Raw genomic sequence first — 23,278 nt, forward strand, 5'->3', positions numbered from 1 at the left:
AGAGACTTTGAAGAAAGAATGATTAGTAGAATCATTCATTACATAACTAACTGTGATACTTCATTTGAGAAAGTAAAATGAGACTTCACTAAGGCAATAGCAGAGAAAAAGAGAAAGAAAAAATGGATATGAGAGAGTTCAGAGGTAGGATTAACTCAGCTTGATAATTTTTTACTAAGCAGGAATATGAAAAGTTGAATTAATGAGTTTCCTGGCATCTGCAGGGAATACAGAAGTAACAACTTAGCTGGAAAATATAATTAAATCTCAGAGGAAAATTGGAAGTTGAAGTGCCTGCAAGTCATTCCAGTGATGCTATCCAAAGAAAGTTGGTAACATTGGTCTGAATGTCTGGAGAAATGAGAGGGATAGTGATGTTGATTTTGTCGTATGAAAGGATTGTATTGTTCAGATAGGACACAGTGATACAGAAAAAGGTTGGTAACAATTTGCCAGTGCTTTGAAGACAAGCAGAAGAGGAGCCAGGATAGGTAAAGACAAAGGAGGATATTAGAAAGAAAATATTACTGTAGAAACAAAGAGAAGCTGGGAAGGGGAAAGGCAGGTATGGGCACATTCGAATTTCAAGTAAAAGTCGAATAGCATAAACACTTGTAAAGCAGCCCCTTGACTTGTGAATCCACTACTAATGACCTTACTGACGCTAGTTTTAGTAGTGGTGAAGAGAAGATGCAAGATGAGAAAGAGCAACGAGCTTAATACATCTACTCCCAGCTGCTGTTTGGAATCACTGGCTGACTCGTTCTATCATATTGCTTTACATCTTAAGAATTTTCAATTTTGAAACACATAAATATACATATAAAATTGAAAGATTTTGAGCCCTACTGAATAAAAAAATCATTAAAAAAAAACCCTTATATCCAGAACACCTTCTACTATTGATGTTACAAAGCAATAAAAGAGTTTCTTTTTAAAAGTCACCTAAAGATTCTTTGATGTCAGTATATCTGAGGGATAACAGAAGTGAAGACCTTGGCGTAAAGATGAGTATGAAAGAAGAAGCTGACAACATCTAATGAACACAATTCCAAAAAGGCAAAGCACTGTGAAATTTTTCTACAAATAATTTATTCTGTACCAACGAAAACACCAAATATACTCTCTGACTGAATATAATTTTCCACGTCAAAGCCACCATGCCCATTCTAAAGGAGCTGGCTTGCAGGTATCCAGGAAAGGATACCATTTCCACAAATTATGAGAGTTGTCTGTCTCATTGTTTTAGAGACACTGAAGATCAAAAAGACTCTTAACATGATTTGATGTATGCGATTTAAAGTACACATGTATTTAAGAACATCCAAAAATAGGTACAAGGAGAAGGGTCATGTCCTTCAACTGTAACAAAGACAGAGCTTGGGTGTAACATGAAAAGAGATTGCCTGGGGCAGGACGTGTGTATGGGACTAAGGAGAAAAGACTCCCATTGGATGGTGGAATATAAGCACATAAGAGCTGCCACACTTCCATCTAGTTCCTTTTCTTTATATTTTAGGGCCATTCCTTCACATCAGTTCCTCTAATGTCTTTTCATAATAGATTTCCAATCATAATGTCAATACATTATCATTAAAGATACTCTTGAAAGATACCACTTCTGGAAAATAAACCACTCCTCAACTATACTGCCCCCTCAATTTTGCTTCTGGCCTTACGAGACAGTATATAAACATTTCCCTGCTTTACATATATACTATACCCAACGAGAGGTGTCTTCAGATGTTTGTGTACCTCTTTTTATAAAAGAGCAGTAAGATGTCTTTTAATTTCCACTAACCTGCACATTTTACTGCCTATCTATTACTATTCAATATAAATAATTTCAAGATTACTTTGAAAATTACGTATTTATTTCATCAACTGTATGAATACTTAAACCAAAAATTTTAAACAACTTGATGCTTAAGCAATATCTTTCAACAGTGAATAACTAATCAACAAAATGGTCTTGCTCTATGATTACTTCATTTTGACAATTTTATGATTTGCTGTGTTGAATATATGTTGCATACTATCAACTGCTATTGGATAAGGGCACACCATATTCATTGTAATTTCATTGTAATTAGTATTTGATGTATGACATTGTATTTTATTTCAACCACACACAGGGGTGCCTGGGTGGCTCAGTAGATTAAGCATCAAACTCTTGATTTTGACTCAAGACATGATCTAAGGGTCATTAGATCAAGCCCTGCCTCACTCTCTCTCTCTCTCTCCCCCTCTCTAAAATTAATTAATTAATAAACTGCACACATTCACTCATTCACACACACACACACACCCACACTCACACACTTCAAAGTCAATATTGTTATCTTTAGCTTACACATGGAGATACAGAAACTCAGAAAGAGCCTGACCAGATCATTGCTGTTAAGTGAAAGAACTACCCCCTAGTTACTGTAGAAGCTGTGTCCTTTACTTTTTAAAATTATTTTAATCATGCAATTCTACATTAATATATGTTTATTAGAACATTCAAATGTTATAGAATTTATGAAGTAAAAAGTAAAAGTCTGTCTTCATCATCAACCCCTGCTATTTTACAATCTCACCCCTCTCTCCAAAGGTAAAACTTGTCAAAATTTTGGTGTATATTGCTTCTAGATATCTTAGTTTTCACATATAAATATTATATATGTAGTGTCATATTTTATGATTACATTATATATTTCCCTATCTACAAAAAATCTTAGAGATGCATACCTCTTAGTACATCTAGGGATATCATCTCTATTAAAGGAGAATATAAAATTTTATGATATGGATGGACCAGACTTCCACCTTTTGCTTATCTTTCATGACAGATCCTTAATCATTACATTGTTTCATGACCAGGTTACCCCCAGCTGTTTTAAACCTCAATTCTACTACTTTTTCTGCCATTATTGCTTCAGATACCTCACTCCCTCCACTCATGAGCTGGATTTTAATTTTCATTGATGTATGGATTTGTGTGATTCTTTTAGAAAAAGAGTTCATAGGGGATACACTAAGTTGCCCATGCTAAAAACTGTCTTCATTGGCCACAGGCTTATACTGGGTAGAATATTCAAAATAATATAATAATAATAATAAATTTATTTATTTATTTATTTATTTATCCTTTAATTTATACTGTGCTGCTTAATTTTTCTCTCTCAAAAAAACCTGACTTTTATTTCAGGCATTGTAAAGTTTCACAAGATGGGCTACATGTGCCCAAGACTTTTTCCAGCCCCTTTCTTAGCCAGTTCAGAGAAAAAAATATGCAAATATTTCTAGGCACGTGAGGCTCTTTTTCATCAAGTTTTCCTAAAAGGACTATTAACTCTTTGAGGGATGTTCTTTCATAGTATGACATTTTGTACCCTAGGGGAAGGGAGTACCTTGCATAGAGTAACCACAGCATATATGACCTGTGTGGTTTATATTCTTACTTACATCGATTTCAACAGTGAAGGTCATTGTTCTTTAGTCACAATCAAGATTGGGGGTGGCCCTCAGAGATTTCTCTCTTACAAGTTTTGAGTCTGCACTTGACGCTGACAATACCGGGAGTGCTTGTATTATATATAATAAGCTAGAGGAAAGGGGTTAGTGTTTTAATACATCAAAAATACATTATTTCCTTCTGCTGCAAAGCAGTGCTCCAGGAGCAACAGTGCTGCATTAACAATGGAAAAACAGAGAAGGAACTCTGTGCCTCTCCTTTAACCCTGTGCTGGGAGGTTGTAGGGCACAGAAACTAAGAAAATAGGCTTTCCAGTCAGAGATTGAGAGAGTGGGTTAAGTGGGGCTAAGTGGAATAATTACTCTTAATTTCTCATCAGTATTAATGTGCTTATGTGTCAGAACTTATGTAAGTTTACATAGTAAGCATGAAGGAAGGGACAATATTTTCACAGGATGAAAAAGTGCATTTCTTAGGAGCAGAAATAATAGTTTGTGGCTCTTCATAAGCATGTTTTTTTCCTCTACAGAACCAAGAACAGTTTGAATACAATTTTCATAAGCTTACCTACAGGAAAAGGAACCAAAGGGAAAGCTAATGATTCTGGTTATACAATCTTGTGAAGAGCTCAGTTATCCATGGCTCAGAACAGTCTCCAGTACAGTAATGTAGGGAACAGTTAGTACCCTATGTTAGAAGTCAGCCATCCTCCATGAAAGGATGAGAACTCATAGGGTAACATATCTAAAATTCTTAGCCGTTTGAGGATTCTTCAAACTGATAGGAACACCATGTTTCTAGTTTTTGAGGATGACATGAAATGTTCAGTCTGGTCAGAATGTCTTCTCTTAAAGTTACTATGTTAAAGATAAATTATTGCCCACATTTGCCAATACTAAATTATAACATAATTAGCGTGTCATTTATCACCACCTATTGCTAAAGATGACCACAGAACTGTTATAATTATGTTGATTTCCATCTCCATTTGTTTGGACCATTTGAGCAGATGTAATTTCTCCAGTGAGAAGCAGGAATAGAATAGCAGTGAGGATTCTGAAAGCCTTGTTTTCCCTTTCTTGAGGGTTTCATAACTTATCCAAGCATAATAGCTCTCAGATCTTGAACTCATATTATTTCCCATATTTTTATGTATATACTATATATAAAATCTATTTTATTTTCATGAAAACCCAATGAGTGAGGTGTCATCTAATTAGAGAAAAATGTGGTCCTAAGGGATCACTAGTGATAAAGCAGCAGATTTTGGATTTAGCCCTCAATCTCTGACTCTCTCTCAAAGTGTAATTATGGATTACCCAGGTTTGCATTTTAAAAGTTGCTTCTTGTATTAGTATTTTATATTCCCTCGATTTATTTTTTAAAAGATTTTATTGATTTATTGATTTTTGAGAGAGAGAGAATGCAAGCGTGTGAGCACATGAGCGGGAGACGCAGACTCCCCGCTGAGCAGGGTGCCCAATCTCAGGACCCTGGGATAATGATCTAAGCTGAAGGCAGATGCTTAACTGACTGAGCCACCCAGGTGCCCTATTCCTTCCATTTTAAATATATAAGGAGTATCTCATATAAAGATGTCTAGGTACATGGTAAATATAATGAACAAATGTGTAAAATAACACGTTGAAAGACTATTTCTGGGCTGAAATAAAGTCATTTCAGCATCATTTTTTTCATTATCCTTAAAGAGATTTGAACTTGTCAGTAAATCCAGATGTCTTTGAGGAAAAGAGAAAGATTGCATATGTAGGAATAGCTGGTTAGATCCAGGGTCTGTCTTTCTGAATTGAAGGTTAATATGAGTGATTCTCCATTAAAAGGCTTATTATGTGGATAGTAATGAAAGTTTACAGCTTATTAAAGTCAAAGCACATGCCTATCTAGAATGGACCAAATGAGGAAGGATTGACTCGCCTTTCAACCCTATTTTCAGCAACCTATATCTACATACTGAGTAATAATAATAGTAACCTTATCCAAGAGAAGCTCAAACTCCTGAGGAAATAATGACTTTGATATTTTTTGAGACAACATGCCCACTTACCCTCTGATTATTAAGAACTTGATCTGGAAACCTTCTGATAGAGGAAAATTACATTATATAAACAAAATGATGAAAACAAGTTATAGGGAAATATTATCCCTGTGCCATTTAGATGCTAAATAGGTACAAAAATTCTTCTAGGTTTTATCATTCATATCAGGATATGTGTGGGCAGCACTGATTAGAAGTTCACAAGTACAAAGTGGACAGCAAGCCAAACAACCAACCCAGAAATGTGACAGGGGGCTAATATCCTGAAAATATAGTCCCTCCATACTCCCATAAAAGTCCTATGGACTGGGACTCTCCTCCTTCCTGAAGTGGAACAAATACAATGTTCTGAGCAGATATAAAACCTAGCAAAGGGAATGAACCCTCACCATCTCATCAAAAGTTGATGTGCTGGAGTTTGAGTTATGTAAAACTTTTGACATTGAGTAAATAAATATTTTTGGATCATGCCTTGACCAAAGCAAGATTTGGTAAAAGCACATACACCTAGAACACCAGGCCCCAACAGCTCTTCATCACAGCTCAAAGAAGATACAAGTCACGCACAGGGAACTTATAAGCCACTATGTACACACACACACACACACACACACACACACACACACACACACACACATCTCTTCAAAGCACTTAAACCAACCCGGTTTTTTTTTTTCTAAAGCCCCTCCCAAAAGATTAGCATCCATTCTTTGATTTTCTTTCTTATAAGATTCCTAGCACTGGGTAAACACACTGTATCCTTCACAGATCTCTTACCCCATTCCTGCAAGTTTTGGAACCAGATGCACCTGTTGGCTAGATTTCACTTTGATCTTGCCCTATGCCTCTCCCCTCTTCCCATGGCATGTAGAATCCCATACCAAAGAGCCAAGTACTCAGGAAAAAGGATATTTAGGCAGAGATATCTCATAACAAATAAAAAAAAATGGCCTCTGGATCTAGGTGCTATGGCTTTAAGTTAATCAGATATAGTGGCATGCCTGGAGTCCAGAAAGAAAAGGACTTGGCTTTTATGGTTACCAAGGGAATTAAGTAAACAACATCACTAAATAAAAAAAGGATGTTCACCCGAAGTTAATGGTACAGGAAAAGACAGGTCATGAAAGGAATTGAGCAAATAGAGCCCCAAAATGGCAGGATGCCATAAGTGACATTACAGTAAGGAGTTTGGATGAAAATATGTGTGGAGTCAGAGCTCTGAGATCCCCCTGACCTTTAATGTACTTCTTTATCCAGCTTACATCAGATACCTGTTTTTTATTGTTCTTTTTTCCCCTTTATTAAATTTTTAATTTTAATTCCCATGTAGTTAACATATAGTGTTATATTAGTTTCAGGTGTACAATAAAGTGATTTAACCATTCTATATGTTACTCGGTGCTCATTACAATGTATCCTCTTTAATCCCTATCACTTATTGTCATCCAGCCCCCTATTCACCTCCTGTCTGGTAACCATCTGTTCTCTATAGTTAAGAGCCTGTTTCCTGGTCTCTCTCTCTCTCCTTTTTTTCCCCTTTGTTTTGTTTCTTAAACTCCACACATAAGTGAAATCATACAGTATTTGTCTTTCTCTGACTGACTTATTTCATTTAGCATTTATACTCTCTAGCTCCATCCATATTGCTGCAAATGGCAAGATTTCATTCTTTTTTAAGGCTGAATAATATTCCATTGTATATGTATTCTTCTGTATCCATTCATCTATCAGTGGACACTTGGGCTCCTTCCATAATTTGGCTCTTGTAAATAATGCTGCAATAAACATAATAGGGGTGCATCTATCCCTTTGAATTAGTATTTTTACATTTTGGGGGTAAATACCCGATAGTGCGATTACTGGATCATAGGGTAGTTCTATTTTTAATTTTTTTAATTCCATTCTTTTTTTTTTTTTTATTTGACAGAGAGAGATCACAAGTAGACAGAGAGGCAGGCAGAGAGAGAGGGAAGCAGGCTCGCTGCTGAGCAGAGAGCCCGATGCGGGACTCGATCCCAGGACCCTGAGATCATGACCTGAGCCGAAGGCAGCGGCTTAACCCACTGAGCCACCCAGGCGCCCCCTATTTTTAATTTTTTGAGGAACCTCCATACTATCTTCCCCAGTGGCTGGACCAGTTTCCATTCCCACCAATAGAGCACAAGGGTTCCTTTTTCTCCAAATCCACTTTTGTTTCTTGTGTTTTTGATTTTAGCCATTCTGACAGGTGTGATATCTTGTGGGGCGACACCTCATTGTAGTTTTAATTTGCGTTTTCCTGATGATGTCTGAACACGCTTTCATGTGTCTTTTGGCCATCTGGATTTCTTCTTTGGAGAAATGTCTATTTATGTCTTCTAACCACTTTTTAATTGGTTTATTTGGGGGTTTTTTGGCATTGAGTTGTGTAAGTTCTTTACATATTTGGATACTAACCTTTTACTGGATATGTCATTTCCAGTACTATCTTCTCCCATTCAGTAGGTTGTCTTTTAGTTCTTTTGGTTGTGTTGACTGTTTCCTTCACTGAGCAAAAGCTTTTTATTCTGATGTAGTTCCAATAGTTTATTTTTGCTCTTATTTCCCTTGTATCGGGAGACATATCTGGAAAAATGTCACTGCAGTTGATGTCAGAAGTCAAGGAAGAGAAAGTCAAGAGAATCCAGGAAGAGAAATTACTGCCTGTGCTCTGTTTTAGGATTTTTAATGGTTTCAGGTCTCATGTTTAGGTCTTTAGTCCATTTTGAATTTATTTTTGTGTATGGTGTATGTAAGAAAGTGGTCCAGTTTTATTCTCTTGCATGTAGCTGTCCAGTTTTCCCAACACCATTTACTGAAAAGACTAATGAACTTAAAATGACTTATTACAGCATTTTAGCAGTTTGTAGTACCATGGACTCTGTGGATATAAGGTATCATGGGATAAATGAAAGGACAGGTTGTAATGGTAGAATGTCCTTTCCTGGTAAGTCCCTATACTCACTTATTTCCAAAATCAGAGAGGTAGTTTAATTATCCTTTTTCAGAAGAGCTGGGTAACACTCCAGCAGCCGCTAGAGGGCACAGCTAAGACATCTGACAGCTGTCTATTTTGTGAAGCTGAAGTCACGCTGAATTGTCAGCAAGGGTCCCAGAGCTCATTGAAAGAAGTTGAACCAGGAAACTCTGTGGTCACTGCTGACTGACACAGTCCCTGGAAGCCACCTCTTCCGTGAGCTGCAGAGACCAGGAAGGAGCTACTCTTGCTCAAGGAACTACTACAGAAGTCATCACCAACTAAAGAAGCTCTTCTGAGTCTTCAATTCCTGATAGATGGTGTGTTCAGGAATAAGGCATTTATAATTATTTATTTGGAAATAGTCTAAGTCAATGCACTCTATTTCTGTATCTCCAGCTTCATCTTGGCTACTCTTTACTTTGACCTCAATGTTATTATCACATCTGTACACATTTTTTTCTTTTTATATGTTCTCTTTCTTCCAACTTCAAGACCTTTGCACAGGTTGTTTGCCCATCCTTGGCATCCTTGGAATCCATCCCCATTTACTTAGCTGACTCCTACTGATTCTGTAGCCTAGTTTAAACTTCAATTCCACAGTAATCTTTGATCCTCTCAGGGCACCCTGTACTGTTCATTCATGAAAGTAATACTATTATCTTTATCCATCCCTCCCCTCCTTCATTCCTTCTTTCTTTCCTTTCTCCTTTCCTTCCCTCCTTCTTCCTGCCCCTCCCTCTCTCTTTTGTATTTTTCTTTCTTTCTTTCCTTTTTACTTTCTTTCTTTGAACTGTCACCTCCATGGTAGACCCATCCAATGCATTGATAACTTTTTTTTTTTTACTACATTTTATAAAAGGTTTCAAGTAGGTGCTCTACAAATGTCGGCTGAATGAATAAATGAATTTTTTAAAAGATTTTATTCATTTATTTGACAGACAGAGATCACAAGTAGGCAGAGAGGCAGCAGAGAGATAGAGGAAAGGAAGCAGGCTCTCCACTGAGCAGAGAGCCCGATGCGGGGCTTGATCCCAGGACGCTGGGATCATGACCTGAGCCAAAGGCAGAGCCTTTAACCCACTGAGCCACCCAGATGCCCCGATAAATGCATTTTTGAATGGAGTGTCCACCCACCCATAACAATATCCTTCTGGAAATAAGCTTGCCCATAAGCAGATAAACAGCTCATTTTTCTGACATAAACATACTTATATTGAAAGCCTTCACAGAGGCTTTGTGTAATGCCATAAACATGAACAGTGATACAGGAGGAAAAAATGATATTTTTCTAGGAAAATACTAGTCAGTGGCCCTATAGGCCATTACAACCAGTCAGAAATGTCTCAGAAAAAAATCCAAATAATTCTATTTTCATTTAAATAAAAGTGAAAAATGAATAAAAACAATATTGCCTAAATGAACATAACTGCATTTTGGAGGTCTGAAAAACATCAGAAAAACAACAAAATAATGAGTTGTGGTCTCTTGGGCAGCAAGAAAGTTAGTGCCATTCTCTGGATTTTCTTTTCTTGAATTTCTGGAATTTTGATCCTAAAGATAGTAATGAAAGAAAATACTGATGGGATTCTAAAAGCAGAAATTCCTTCAATGAGAGAGCTTGCCAGATTTTCTGGGGGGCATTTTCATTGCACTATTCAAGTATACATTTGTACTGACAAATAATAATTACTTTGAAACAGACAGCTAGGCATGTGTTAGGCTATTTCTTTGCACAAATGCCATTTGCTTGGAAAATGCAGTGGATTTTATAAATGCAAAGCAATGCAACCATTTTTATGGGTGTGTTTGCAAAGGCTCGAAATTGAACTGTTAAAAGTGTCCAATACAGTACAAATTAAATTGTTATTAAAAAATCTGAGTCTCTTTCCACAGGTTGGCGACTGTGGCCATTGCTGCTATAAACATTGGGGTACAGATGGCTCTTCTTTTCACTACATCTGTATCTTTGAGGTAAATACCCAGCAGTGCAATTGCAGGGTCATAGGGAAGCTCTATTTTTAATTTCTTGAGGAATTTCCACACTGTTCTCCAAAGTGGCTGCACCAACGTGCATTCCCACCAACAGTGTAAGAGGGTTCCCCTTTCTCCACAACCTCTCCAAAACACGTTGCTTCCTGTCTTGCTAATTTTGGCCATTCTAACTGATGTAAGGTGATATCTCAATGTGGTTTTAATTTGAGTCTCCCTGATGGCTAGTGATAATGAGCATTTTTTCATGTGTCTGATAGCCATTTGTATGTCTTTGTTGGAGAAGTGTCTGTTCATATCTTCTGCCCATTTTTTGATATGATTATCTGTTTTGTGTGTGTTGAGTTTGAGGAGTTCTTTATAGATCCTGGATATCAACCTTTTGTCTGTACTGTCATTTGCAAATATCTTCTCCCATTCCGTGGGTTGCCTTTTTGTTTTGTTGACTGTTTCCTTTGCTGTGCAGAAGCTTTTGATCTTGATGAAGTCCCAAAAGTTCATTTTTGCTTTTGTTTCCTTTGCCTTTGGAGACATGTCTTGGAAGAAGTTGCTGTGGCTGATGTTGAAGAGGTTACTGCCTATGTTCTCCTCTAGGATTCTGATGGATTCCTGTCTCACGTTGAGGTCTTTTATCCATTTCGAGTTTATCTTTGTGTATGGTGTAAGAGAATGGTCAAGATGCCCCTCACCGGAAGAATGGATAAGGAAGATGTGGTACATATACACAATGGAGTATTATGCCTCCATCAGAAAGGATGAATACCCAACTTTTGTAGCAACATGGACGGGACTGGAAGAGATTATGCTGAGTGAAATAAGTCAAGAAGAGAGAGTCAAGTATCATATCGTTTCACTTATTTGTGGAGTGGAGCGTAACAAAGAACATGGAGGACATGGGGAGATGGAGAGGAGAAGGGAGTTGAGGGAAATTGGAAGGGGAGATGAACCATGAGAGACTATGGACTCTGAAAAACAACCTGAGGGTTTTGAAGGGGCAGTGGGTGGGAGGTTGGGGAACCAGGTGGTGGGTAATAGGGAGGGCACGTATTGCATGGAGCACTGGGTGTGTTGCAAAAACAATGAATACTGTTACACTGAAAATAAATAAAAATTTTTTAAAAATCTGAGTCTCAAAGGCATTTCTGGCTTTCCTCTAGGATTGATAGATTATGAATAAACACACTATAACCTGCTGCTTTGTGTTTGTATCACAAAAATCCACGACTGTTGAAAGTTAGAATCCTGAAACATCTGAAACTGAAGGGACCTTTCTGGACAATGCTTTATAACTTAGGAAGCAAAAGTCCCACAGAGCTGAAGTAACTCAGCCAAAGTTTACAAAGTTATTAGGGGCAGAGGTAAAACTGTAGTGAAGGTTTCCTGGCATCTAGTCCACTTTTTTGGTGTGTGTTCCAAAGTTCACTTTTATTGAGAGTTGGTACTTTGTATCTCCTTCAGAGTTTGTTGAAGCTCTAGAAATCAGGCTGTCAACTTCACAAGAAGGAACTGGCTTATCTTTACTAAAGAGCTTCCTTAATTTCATGAAAGGAAGGGCTACTGTGGAAATACAGATTCATCTGTCAAGCCTAAAACAAAAGGCACTAATCTAGTGCATTGCAATTGTACCTCAGGATCCCCTCGGTTGACCATATACACAAACCTATGCTCAGACTTTCCAAGACTTAAGTCTGAGCAGTGACTGCTCTGCTGGAAGAAAGAATCCAAAGGAGGCAACCATAGTCACAGGTTTAAGCAAATTACAACACAGGGGGAATTGCTCTTCCATCTCTAAAAAGAGATTTATATTTGTTTGCAAATACCTTGTCAATTTCTATTTTTCAGAACTTATTTTTTTCAAAGAGGCAAAGTTGAAGCAAAAGTTTGTCAAAGTATCTCTTTGATAAATCCATCAACAACCACTTGTTAAGTAACTATGATCTCAAAAATTTCCAAAAATTTGGGAACTCATTTTACTCACTTCAAATCATTCTGTACATCTGCTCATTCTAGAAAACCAACATCAGTACTTTTTACTCTTTCATAAATAACGGTCCTAATCTCCTTCCTGTTATGCGCTTTGAGAGTCAGTGACTCTCCACAGAGAATGCTAACGGAAACCCAGTAACATGAGCTGTAATCTTGCTGAGGATCATATGTTGGAATTGGTGTGTGTTAGGAGGAAGGGGGGGTTGGAATATGTACAGTATTAAATAGCATATTTGGAATGTACCATTAATTTGATTTTAGTCAAAATATTTATTTCATAATTTGACATGTTAAAGGAAAATGTGAGATTTATGTGTTTGTGTAAAAGAAGAGATTAGCTGTGAACAGTCAAGAAATGCATTCTTAAGTGAGATCATCTTTTACTAAGTGATCTTGGTTCTTTAGATACACTGTGAGGATGATCCATCTTAATCTGAATCTGTATAGAAATAGTATTTATCTTTATATTTTTGTAATTTTAAAATTTTGATATAATTTCCAAATTACAGTAAATTTTAAGAAACATACATATGCCCTTTACCCAGATCCACTAATTAAATTCATTCGATCATTTTGCTCTATTGCTCTCTCATTCTCTTATGTATGCGTGAATGTATGTATATGTGTATACAGATTTTTTTCCCAAGCCATTTTCAGAGTAAGCTGGAGATATTATGCCTATTTATCCTTAAAAAGGTTCTGGAAAAAGTTCTAATCACAAGGGAAAAAAAAATTTTTAACTACCTATGGTGCAAAATGTTAGCTAGACTTATTGTGGTAATCATTTCACAATATATTTAAATATCAAATCATTATGTTGTACACCTAAAACTAATATAATGCTATATGTCAATTATACCTCAATTAAAAAAAAAGGTCTGACATAGTTCCTAAGAAAAGTGGCATTATCTTATATAACCATAATACAACTACCAAAATCAGGAGATTTAACCTTGATACATTACTATAACTATCTATAGTCAATATCATATGCCATCTATGGTTCCAACAATATCCATTACATGTTTACTAATTTTTTAGTCCAGGACCCAGTCCAGCATCATGCATTGCACTTACTTGTCATAACCCTTCAGCAGCCTTTCTTTCTGTTTCTTAGTCTTTTCCATTCTTATAAAATGTAAATACTACAGGCTAATTAATTTGTAAAAAGTTCCTCAATTTGTCTGATGTGCACTGAAAATCATTTTATAATAAAGTTCTAAGACTTCTGATTAACAAAGATGATAATGGGAAAGGAGTGTTCCTTGATTTGAGAGGGTAGGAAGCAATGTTTGGAGTAGGTACGGAGAGAATAATATTGTACTATGCTAAAGCATATCCTTGTAAATTATTGAAACTAATATAATTTTACAGGTAATTAATTTGCATTGTATATAATTATTTTATTATTTTTGACAATAAACTCATTAAATTTTGCCACTTTGTGGCCTCTTTCACTTAACATTTTGTTTAAGCCAATTTTTATGTTTTTTTTCATCTATTTCCTATGTTCGCTAAACTATCAGTCCAAGGATAACATTCTTTTGTTTGAATCAGAAATATTTTTAAGTAATTATTTGCAGAGTGTTTATAATTTTCACCACATAATCACCATAATATTTGCATAATGTTTATAATTTTCACATATGAGTAGATTGATGTCCAAAAACCTTCCTGGGATGTAGATACCAATAACTCGGTGATTGTAGGAAACTGGGGGCCCTGGCAGAAAGACTTCCTTAGAACCATGCATCCAGGAAGAAACATTCAGATTCTGACCCCAAATCCCAGGGTCAGATTCTGCTATTACCAAAGAAAGATGGTAATATTATCTATTGCTATTTATCAGAACATGGTTATTCAGTTCCTTTTATAGGCATGAGCCAACTGACTTTGATCAACTATGGGTAACCTCACACTTTAACTCTGTATATAGAACTTCCAGTTCAAGTACAATCTAAATCATCATTCCACCAAAAAAAGCTAACTAACAAATCAAACTGTTCATTCCATACCAAGTGCTCAAGTGTACAAATAATGTGAATATGTATGTATATAGATAGATATATCTGCCACTGGCGTCCTCTGCTCCTGTAGAGATCCAGACGTGTATAATTCTGATCTCAGGTTGATTTTATGGGTGGTTGGAGTTCTTTGGTAGGTAATCAGCTCACTTTAGGGTACAGGTTGAAACGGCGCCTCCTCCTACTTCCCCGCCATCTTGACCTCTTCGTAGATAGATATATCTATAGATGTAGATATAGATATCTCAAGCAGGTGCTTCATGCCAAATGACAAGGTCAAAGTCAGAGTCTTAGACCTCAATTTTCTCATTGTAAATTAGAAATACTAATACCCTTGCCCCAGCTTTATTTTAAGAATTAGAGACAATGTATGTGAATGTTTCTTCTCAACAAATGGTAGATATTAATAACATTTGTTTTAATCTGTTTTATTTTTACTCAAGATGGTTATATTGATCCATGTAGTTAACTTTGTATGAAAGAATTTAATTTATGTAATTTAAATTCATATAGGAAAAAATTGTACATTTTAGGTATCTTGGCATAGTATAAGAGTGGACTCAAGCCAGGCCATGGGCTCACATCCCAACTCTTAAGGCAGATGCTCTTATCCATGGGAATTGCCTAAATGATGACTTTCCAAGTCATTTGGCAACCAAAGAACTGTTATCCTTTTGAAGTGGTAATACTCCAAACATAATATGATTTACACTAATAATTCTAGTTTTAGAACTGAAAATATGACTTTACAAAGAAACCTGACTCAAACCACAGATTGGTGTTATTTGTTTTCTTCCTTCCTTCCTGTCCTTCTTTTCTTTTTTTTTTTTTTTTTTCCTTTTCTTTTTCATGTTACAGAAGAGAGAAATACCACCCAATGCCCCCATCAGAGTTGTACTTTCCAGGCTGTGACATTTTTGATCTATTCTTTACATAGCATCCCATTAGAGTTCCAGAGAAACCCTTACTTTCTATTATGTGAACGACACCTTCGCTGGCCTGGAGCCATCATCAGCACTTGGAGCACTGAACCATGAAGCAATATCTCTGTAACTGGGCCAAATAGGCCATGACCTGACAGGCTATAAAGTGGTCATTATCTCCTATTAAATCTGAAATTTGTGCTTTGCATATTTTAAAACAACTATCCAGTTGTGCTGTAGAGGTATAACTGCCAAGTGAATAATTAGATTTTTAGGAGACTATAAAGGGGACCAAAATGCTTTCTACTGTGCCAAAAACAAAGTCAATTCAGATTTTATTTTCTCTCCTCCCTTGTTTTTATTCTCACTCTCTGGCAGTCAGACCAAAAATATTTCAGTAAAAGATAAACAGACTTCTGTTACACAATTTACTGTACAAAATCAAGTCTGGGTTGATGTTACATGGGTGCCAAAGTGTCCTGTGTTGTTCACTGTGGACTGCTTTCTCACACAGTTGGGTAGAATGCTGTGGGTGGTCAGCACCTAATATTTGCTTTGTTTGGTCAATGTGATTACAAAGAGAGTTTTATAAAATGTAAAATGACTGAATGAGCCACGTAAATGTCAAAGCTTAGAAGAAATTTGCTTTTATGGTTTAAAATTTAAGTGTTTTTTCTCCCCTACTCCCTGGAGATGTCTAAGTAACTCATTTCATATAGCTTTAATGGTAGAGAGATGCAAGTGACTTTAGAAAGATTTGGAATAGGATTGAAATATAACTATATAAAATATCCTATTAACTCTTGCCCCCTGTTTTACGTTTTGAAGAAGATTTTTAACTAAACTCTTGAAGCTCAATACCTATGATGTCATTAAACATTTTTCACTTCAGTGGATTGTGACTCTGGAAAATTTGCAACTACTCTTTTCAGCAGGGGATTAAACTTTCAGGGAATAAATTAAACTGGGTTAAAATGTCTAACAGAGTTTTCAGATGAGTGCTTTATTCAAGTAGCACAGAGACATGTTAACTTTGAAATGAAACTCTAGTTAGGTAAATAACTTTTGTCAAGAAGCTATTGCTCAGGTGCTGCACTGCTCTAAGCCTACTTTATTAATATTGGTTTGCGATCTTCGGTACGGGTGCAGAAAGGAATTTTAAATGCAATTAAAGCTGAGCTAGAAGGCCACACAACTACGCTTTAATCAAAAGCTGAGTTCAATCCTGCTTTACATATAATATGTGCAAAGAAAGATCCCTTTTTCACATTAAGTATGACTGTATAAATACTCTATTTTGAGAGAGGGCAAGTGCATTTCAAGGAGAACTGCAAAGGAAGAACAGTGCCACATCATAAGGAATGATAGAAGCGCCTAAAGAAATATTGTGCTAGGAATATATTAATATATTATTAAGTATTAATAGTTATGACTTTTTAAACTCTCAACAATCAAGCCAAAATGAATGTGTAGATACGTGTGTGTATGTGTGTGTACACACACATATTAAATGGGGTTTTGTATACACAAATATACATGTATACAGACACACAATCCATTTTTTTTATTTTATGGTTTAATATTTATTAGGAAAATCTAGAATTCATTAATCTCAAACTATTTAAAACTAGATGTGAATATTGCAAAAAGCAAGATGATTGTCATTATTCAATCCTATTCACAAGTGGTAGCGTTAAAAAAGGGGCAAGAATATGGAAAATTAGTATATGTGGAGGCATCCTTAATTCAAGAGCAAGGATGCATCATCCTCTAGGTCATGTTTTTATGCCCCTTTAGGAGCCTATGAAGGAAGAAAAAAGGAGAGGGAGAAAGATGTAGGAAGAGCAGAACTTGAGTGTGAGAAGAAATGGCTACATTTTCCTCTCTCTCTAAAATAAATAAATACATCTTAAAAAAAAAAAAAAAAGGAGGTAGGTGCACCTGGGTGGCTCAGTTGGTCATGGGTCTGACTCCTTTTGGCTCAGGTCATGATCTCAGGGTTGTGGGATAGAGAGGGTAGGGCTGGCTCAGAGTCAGCACAGAGGCTTCTTGGTATTCTCTCTCTCCCTCTTCCTCTGACCCCACCTCTCGCATGTGTGTGCATGTGCTTGCTCTTTCTCTCTCTCAAATAAATAAATCTTTAAGAAATAGATACATTTTCAGTCACATGCAATCAACTACTTGGCATGTCAAATGGGTAACAACTGTTGTGAGAATGGATTCCGGGCCAACAGGGCATTTCCTAGAGGCTTTCTGCTGTGCTAGTCAACTTTTTAGATGCTGGACCTTACGGAGGTGAGGAGTGGAAGAGCCAGAGACCAGAGTGGCCAGAGTGCCCAGCACAGCAGTGGGGTGGGGGCGGGTAGGGGAGTCATGCCAATGCCTCAGGGCAGTGGTCAGGGCAGTGGTTATTTACCAATGAATACAAAAGTATTTAAATATTTTAACACTGGTGCATACCAGCTTAATATCCACCCTGTTTTTTTCATCAGTCACCCTTCACCGTTCATCAGCCTAGAATACAAATATATCTCAACACCCACTTAACTCCAAAACTCAAGGAACTCAGAATGGCTAAAAGGCAATGGAAAGCACAGAACCATACTTTCTTTACTATATACCCTTCTGTAGTGTGTAGGCAGAATCCCTTTGAATTATTGCTATCCGATACAATAAATCAGATCAAAATCTACTGTACTTAATTACAAAATAAGTAATAAGTTTTCTAAGTAAAATTTTGTTAAACTGACCTTTTCATGCGATTATGAAATAATCTTGGTATTTTTCTTGATCCATTAATCCTAATCTGAGTCCAAGGCTTGGAAAATTAGATTAGCTAAATTCCCTTCTCTAGTACTTTTTTTTTTTAAGGTTTTACTTATTTATTTGACACACAGAGAGAGAGTAAAGCAGGGGGAGCAGCAAAAGAGGGAGAAGCAGGCTCCTGCTGAGCAGAGAGCCTGATGTGGGGCTGGATCCCAGGACCCTGGGATCATGATCTGAGCTGAAGGCAAAAGCCTAACTGACTGAGCCACCCAGGCACCCTCACTCTGGTACTTTTTACACAAAGAAGTATAGATCAAAGTTATATTCAGACCCACATTGAAGGGCCAATGTCCCTTATGTTTTGGGGTGTATGATATAGAAAAAAGGAAGGTGAAGTTCACCTGATGCTCACATTGCTTTATTACTGTGAGGAAAGTTTTAAAGAATAATGTGAGGTTTTTGAACACCTGGAGACACCGGTTCCTTCTCTCCGTCTTCACCATGTGAAGCACTGATGGGGCCATCAGTGCTCTGCACCACAAGGCACCATAATCTAATACATATGTCACTCACATCATATGTGACCAGCACTAAATCTTCTACTCAGGTCCCAGTAATCTGCTAGGGGATACACCTCCCTTTATCTCTCACCTCAACTGACTACTCCTATTTCTCATCCCATGCCTGTAGCCTTATTGTATTCTGATTACAGGTCAGCCATTTTCCTGATCCAAAATGTTCTCTTAAAGACTCTTATCTATTCTGAGCTACTTTCTTTTTCACAACTCCAGCTGGCTTCAAGTCAAGACTCTACAACATCCCAAATGACTTTATTTGGAATTAAAAAACAATACTTTGGCATTTTGCCTTTTCAAAAATTAGAAATTTTTGCAATTTCTAATCAGTAATTGAATAATTACTGATTATAGCAACCTGGAAGGAGACCTGGTGTAAAAGTTGGAGAACCACAAGGTCAAATCTGACTCTGCCACCATGTGACAGTGAGCAAGATGAAATGGTCACTCTCGGAGCTATAGACTCCTCATCTGAAACATTAGGGATACTAATAATATAATCCACAGGTAATACAAGAGATAATTGCAATGATGTTTGTGAAGTGTCTGGAAAGAGTGATTATTTGATTCAGAGCTGTTACTATTTGAAGGGTCTTTTTAGGTTTTAGTGTAAGCTTTTAATATGTGCTTTCCCTCTTTCCCACATTCTGTTGCCGTCTTTCCAAGGGCAGATTAGTCATCTCATTCTTCATATCTTCCCAGGGCACAGAGGAAAGAATTCTCCATTCAGTGGGCACTGTACCAATATTGACTGACTTTTCAAAGAAGTTTGAACTGCTCATTTGTCTGAGTAGTTGATTTACTTTGCTATCTTAAAGTGTCATAAAAATGTGGCAGTATGAAATCCGGTGAGATTATGATAGTTGCTGACACAAAGATTTATTTTCTAGATGAAATATTTAATGCATGTTTAATTCAAGAAAACAGCTTTGTAAAAAATATTTAGTATTTTTCTGGAAGAGAAACTGATCTTAAATTAAGCATACTGAATTCAACAATATTTAGGGACACATACTTAATAGTGTTCACTGTCCATCTAAACATACAGATACTTGAATCCAGTCCCTAACAGGCTATACCAGTGCTGCCGTCACATCAGCACACATTGCTAAATCAAACCCCACCTCTCATCTCTCTTTTGGCAAAGGACAATCTTGAGCTTTCAGAAAAACAAATACAAAAACAAAAACCAATATGATCAACCAGACTCTCTGGTTGTAAAACCAGAAGGGAATGGCAGATAATATAAACATAACTGTCTCACAACTGGAAGGTATTCAAACCAGTATCCCTGACCCCAGCCCTTCTCTGCTCTGATCTATACTTCCATACTATAACCATACTATTCTTGCCAAAATATGCTTTTAACAGGCCAACTATACTAAAAAAGTCACTGATTTCCTATTTTCTGTAGGATATTACTTAGCCTGGCATTCCAGTTCCTCAGGGATCAGACTCCTATCTACCTAACCCTGTTTCCTATTATCATAAAAAACATATCCTCAGTCTTTCTCAGTTCAACTCCTTCTTGGATTCAAGTGTTTGTTCATTATGCAATAATATACACCCCACCATGCACAAGAGTCCCCAAACACACAGACCTATGTACACGCCCATGCTTCTACACAATGCCCCCCTCCCATACCGCTTTAAAACATGCCTCCCACCATGAATCATGCCAGGTCAAGCTAATCTCCCTTTTTCTAACATACGTAGGCCTTGCTGACACCAGTTATCGGACATTTAACCTGACAGGGCTTATGATGTTACCTTTTTTTTAGTATGTATGTCCTATGACATACACACCAGATTATGAGCTTCTAAAAGGAAAAGTTGCAGCCTTCATTTCAACTTCCATGCCTGCCTCAGTGTTCATCGGAAAGACACAGTAAATCCTTTGATGAAAAACCAAGCTATTTTGCACAAATATTGTCTAACACAATGCTGACTAGCAACACAATAGGTGACTTATTTCAAAGTGAAAACAAAGAAGAGGCAAAGAAAACCAAATATACAAACATCTAGAAGGTTACTGGGGTCAATAAATAGGTACGTCAATAAAGTTTTGGCTTTTATCTCTAGGAGTATTGGATATCTACGTACTCATAGACAGTTACTATTTAGAAATGATTCATTCTTCACTTTTCTTTTTACTAGGAATACTCCTGGGATATGACTTGAAAGTTATTTTGCTTTATCTAAATTTTAAACTACTGAATATGGAAGTGTAGCAGAAGGATATAAGAAATAAAATTTATTTTCCATGGAATACAGTATCCTTGCATTATCACAAAACCACGTTTGACATGCTTCATTCAATAACCACGCAGGCAAACCAGAAAAGATTTATGTGCTAGGTAGTTGATCACGCTTGGCCTTCAATGCCATTTGATTAACAGGTTTCCCCTTGAGCCTGTTTTACTGAAAAGGAACTCAAGGTTTAATTCCCCAATCCTAGATAAATATACCTTTTTAAAATGTAAAATGGAAATTGTAGAAAAAGGAGAATGAACCTCACACATGAATAAACCACCCTCCCCACTTCACAAGGAGACATGATTAAAAGATGAAAATCCACCTCAAGACTTCCAGATAGGCAAGGAGGCCCATTTGCCCCAGCTGCCTGGAGACATTTTAACAGCAGGCACTTTAAGCTTTTAATGAAAATCAGGTTGAACAGTGTGGTATCAGGAAGCTGCCCAACCTGCCTGTCTGCCAGAATGAACCGCTCGACTTTATAGCACCCCTCCTCTTCTAATCAAGAGCTGAAACACCGCCACCAAGTCTCAGAACTGTTCTTAAAACCAGTGCTGATCCTTAAGAAGACCGTTTTAAAAACATCAATACAGCCACTGCTTAATTATTCAGTTCTGTTCATAGGGCAAAGGAGATTCTTTTCTGACCCCTGCAGTGATTAATTTATGCCCTGAAGCATAAGATTTGATTACCCCTCTCTTAGCATGTATAACGTGCGAGCTGTATTACTGGTCATAAAATTATTCAGCCACCATAGTTGGTTCAATGGCCTCCTGAGGCTGTAAGTTCAACTATTTGGCTGCCTGCTGGTAAAGATATATAGCCTGACATTAACTCAGAATTTACCTGCTATTTGTTTTATCAGTACATGTTTGATGTAAACGATTCCTGAATTCTTAGAAAATTATTATATACCCAGTTTTTTAAAAAAGTAGAAAAGTAATTTGTCCATAAAAGACTTAAAGACTGATATTCACCAGTGCGCTCATGAAATGAGATGTTTTAATTGAAGTGAATGTTCTGATTTAGTCAGAAATCTTTTGGGTTTTCTACTCTTGTTTAAAATCTTTATAAAACATATTAGTTCGTGTTTCTGGCTCAGTAAGTACAGTATAGTGTGCTGAGCATAATTAATACTTCTCTGAGAACTGTAACCCCCAGAGTGCCTTCAAGATCTTCATAGTGAACATTAATTATGATGCTCAAAAGGGTAGGTGGCGAAGAGGGAGTGGTCTAGGCTTGCAATGCTCAAGTTATATAACAAATCCTAGAAATATTTAGGCTGCTGGTGTTGATTTTATTTCTTTATACTTTACCTCATTCCACAAAATACTTGAGGCATCCGATATACCACGTAACAATTTTCTAAATTTAAAGTATCGAGGCAAAAGGAAAATGTGGACAACATACAAATGAACAAGCAAAAGATTTCTAAGAAAGTTACTTTCAAAAAAGTGTGCCATATAGTGCTCAACAAATGTAAGAGGAACTGTAAGATGTGGCTAAGGCAAAGAGAGAAATGGGATAAATGGGATAAACCACAGCATTCACGGTGTTCAAAAATTTGAAAAACAGCTATAACAAAAAGACTTGCTTTGAAGAAATAGTTTTTCTTGATTATGAGTACTCATCATAATAATTTTATTATTTTATAATAAATTTTATGATAAAATAATTTTATGAGAAATCTCAGATTAAGGACACTGATTAAGGCTGATGTTGTCCAGTGCTTCTCCTGTTTTAGTGTACACAAGAATCATCCAGGGATCTGAGAAAGGCAGATTCTGATAGTATACCTATAGTTAGAGCCTGTTATTCTGAGTTTTTAATAAGTTCTTGAGTAATGTCAATGGTGCTGGTCCATGGACAATATGTTGAATAGCAGGATATACAGAAGGTCAAGGATATTCCTGGTAGCAATCTATCAATAATGAACTTAATTTCCTATAGCATCCCTCATGGTATGCTGATATTATAACATCAGCGCAATAAGTGAAATTCTGCAAAAGTAAGTTTTTGGGGTGGCATATAAAAACATGCATTGAGGCACACATATCTCTTAATATCTACTTTGGCCCAAAGGCAAAATTTAAAACACCCTGACAAGCTAAGGGTGAAGCAGGTATCTTTCTTCATGTCAGTGGAATGAATAAATTAAGTTCCTCATACCGGATGATTTTTTCTGAGTGAAGAAAAGAATTAAGAATTCTTCGAGGACTATGATTTGGTTCTTGTCACTATATAT

At 36.7% G+C, this 23,278-nt stretch overlaps 1 protein-coding gene across 2 annotated transcripts in view; it reads right to left on the reverse strand.

The window, feature by feature from the left end:
• NXPH1 (neurexophilin 1) overlaps positions 1-23,278 on the reverse strand; it is a 297,325-nt gene that overhangs the window by 7,517 nt on the left and 266,530 nt on the right. The gene's annotated exons all lie outside the window — the stretch shown is intronic.

The sequence above is a fragment of the Meles meles genome, chromosome 10 (assembly GCF_922984935.1).
Source record: "Meles meles chromosome 10, mMelMel3.1 paternal haplotype, whole genome shotgun sequence".
NCBI lineage: Eukaryota > Metazoa > Chordata > Mammalia > Carnivora > Mustelidae > Meles > Meles meles.